The sequence below is a fragment of the Triticum urartu genome, unplaced genomic scaffold (genome assembly GCF_056163025.1).
Source record: "Triticum urartu cultivar PI428250 unplaced genomic scaffold, HENAU_Tu73 scaffold579, whole genome shotgun sequence".
Lineage (NCBI taxonomy): Eukaryota > Viridiplantae > Streptophyta > Magnoliopsida > Poales > Poaceae > Triticum > Triticum urartu.
Window position 1 is genome coordinate 34,086 of NW_028260763.1, and position 3,056 is coordinate 37,141.

Here is a 3,056-nt window from a genome sequence, read left to right on the forward strand (position 1 = left end):
AATAGAAGAAAGGATCCTTTCCCTGATTTGAATCCCGTCCTCCTTCAAATAGGATATCTCTAGACTTCCCTATAATAACTGCAATGATTTTATCCATTTTGCGAATTCCTACTTTGTTTTAAGTATATTTATTACTTTGTTTATAGATACATTATGTAAATTGATCAACTTTAAATAGAAAAAATAAAGTAAAGAGTAAATAAGAAAACAGAATATTCTGTCTCATAGTTCTGAAATAGAGTTCTTTATTTTTATTTTATAGTATTACTTCTCATTAATTATACTGCATAGATTAGTCCTACTATCTTAATTAGGTTCTAATTTAGTAGTATTCTCATTTTTATTTAATAGTCTCTTATTATTTTATTATTAAATATTAAATAAAGGATAGAGCTATTCTTTTTTCTAGAGATTCTAGAGAAAGCGAGACAAAGTGAAACGAGAAAGTTTTCTTTATATAAGAATTAGATCTACATACACCATATCTAAATAGAATGGAAATCCAAAAGAAAGGGAGTTGGGATTCCATTGGATGAATCTTTAAAGAAGATGCAGCACAGAGGAAACAAAGGCTAAACTTAAACTAAGCGCTTTTGTTTGAACAAAAAAGATTCTTGTTTCACCGAGGAAAAGAGAGAAGTTCTGGATAAATTGACAATGCTGAATTGAATTGACTAATTTAAGTTCCGCCTATTCCACATTAATGGGAGTACATTATGTTTCTGCTTCACGAATATGATATTTTTTGGACATTTCTAATAATAGCAAGCCTTATTCCTATTTTGGCATTTTCGATTTCAGGACTTTTAGCCCCGGTTAGTGAAGGACCAGAGAAGCTTTCTAGTTATGAATCGGGTATAGAACCCATGGGAGGGGCTTGGGTACAATTCCGAATACGCTATTATATGTTTGCGCTCGTTTTTGTTGTTTTTGATGTGGAAACCGTCTTTCTATACCCTTGGGCAATGAGTTTCGACGTATTGGGTGTATCCGTTTTTATCGAAGCTTTGATTTTCGTGCTTATCTTAGTTGTTGGTTTAGTTTATGCATGGCGAAAAGGAGCCTTGGAATGGTCTTAACTGAATATTTAGACAAAAAAAAAGAAGGAAAAGATTCTATTGAGACAGTTATGAATTTGATTGAGTTTCCCTTACTTGACCAAACAAGTTCCAATTCTGTTATTTCAACTACACCAAATGATCTTTCGAATTGGTCAAGACTCTCCAGTTTATGGCCCCTTCTATACGGTACCAGTTGTTGTTTCATTGAATTTGCTTCATTAATAGGCTCACGATTCGACTTTGATCGTTATGGATTGGTACCAAGATCAAGTCCTAGGCAAGCAGACCTAATTTTAACAGCCGGTACGGTAACAATGAAAATGGCTCCCTCTTTAGTGAGATTATACGAGCAAATGCCTGAACCAAAATACGTCATTGCTATGGGAGCCTGTACTATTACAGGGGGAATGTTCAGTACGGATTCCTATAGTACTGTTCGGGGAGTTGATAAGTTAATTCCTGTGGATGTCTACTTGCCGGGCTGCCCACCTAAACCGGAGGCAGTTATAGATGCCCTAACAAAACTTCGTAAGAAGATATCGCGAGAAATAGTTGAGGATCAAACTCTATCTCAAAATAAAAATAGATGTTTTACTACCAGTCACAAGCTTTATGTTAGGCGCAGTACTCATACAGGAACTTATGAGCAAGAATTGCTCTATCAATCACCATCTACATTAGATATATCTTCTGAAACTTTTTTCAAATCCAAAAGTTCAGTACCTTCCTACAAATTAGTGAATTAGGAGAGGGGCTCTTTTGTGTAGAAAAATAAAAAGCAGGGCAATCTTTCAAACTTGCATCCGAAATGTGAAATATTTATACAAAGAGGGAGAGATGAAGACAATGCAGCAGGGTTGGTTATCTAATTGGCTAGTCAAACATGAGGTGGTTCATAGATCTTTGGGCTTTGATCACCGAGGAATAGAGACTTTACAAATAAAAGCAGGGGATTGGGATTCCATTGCTGTCATTTTATATGTATATGGTTACAATTATTTACGCTCCCAATGTGCTTATGATGTAGCACCCGGTGGATCTTTAGCTAGCGTGTATCATCTTACGAGAATACAATATGGTATAGATAATCCAGAAGAAGTCTGCATAAAAGTCTTTGCCCAAAAGGATAATCCTAGAATTCCGTCTGTCTTCTGGATTTGGAGAAGTGCCGATTTTCAAGAACGCGAATCTTATGATATGGTGGGAATCTCTTATGATAATCATCCGCGCCTTAAACGTATCCTAATGCCTGAAAGTTGGATAGGCTGGCCCTTACGTAAGGATTATATAACCCCCAATTTTTATGAAATACAAGATGCTCATTGAATGATAAGAAATTCATGCTCACTTATACAACACAACTCCAGATTTTATTCAAGTCAAGGAATATTTTTAGGTTCTTTTCCTAGATGAAACGGAATACCTATTTATAATTAATTCCTAATTATACAAAAGCATTCCAGATAGACTGAGCAAAAAAAGGGTTTCATTTGGATTCCCCTATTTTGAAAATCGCATATTAATTTCCTTCATATGAACAGAAAAATAGGATGACTCAAAGAAGTTCTCTACCAGGAACTTTGTACCGCGCACATTACTTAGCACAACTAGGAAAATAAGATAAGATAAAGATAAGCAAGACTAAAAAAATATTCGTCGGAATAGCGGAATACAAAATTAAGAAACGCAAAAAAATAAAGGGGAATCTCACCCCCTTCTTTATCATAAAGAAAAGATATATTTTAAAACTTCTTTAAAAAGAAAAAGAAGTGCCTCTATATTTATATTATAGATTTATCCACTTAGATGAATAAATATTATTAATGAATATGTATCACAATCCATCTCGAGGTATTTGGATCAATACCTATTCGGTGGATCTTTTTTTTTTTTTTCTCTGCCAGGAACCAGATTTGAACTGGTGACACGAGGATTTTCAGTCCTCTGCTCTACCAACTGAGCTATCCTGACCTTTTCTTGTGCATCATCCTAGTA

At 34.8% G+C, this 3,056-nt stretch overlaps 1 non-coding gene across 1 annotated transcript; it reads right to left on the reverse strand.

Moving 5' to 3' along the window:
* Positions 1-2,959: 2,959 nt before the first annotated feature.
* TRNAF-GAA (transfer RNA phenylalanine (anticodon GAA)) lies at positions 2,960-3,032 on the reverse strand. The gene has a single exon. It is a non-coding gene; the product is annotated as a tRNA-Phe (tRNA).
* Positions 3,033-3,056: the final 24 nt, after the last annotated feature.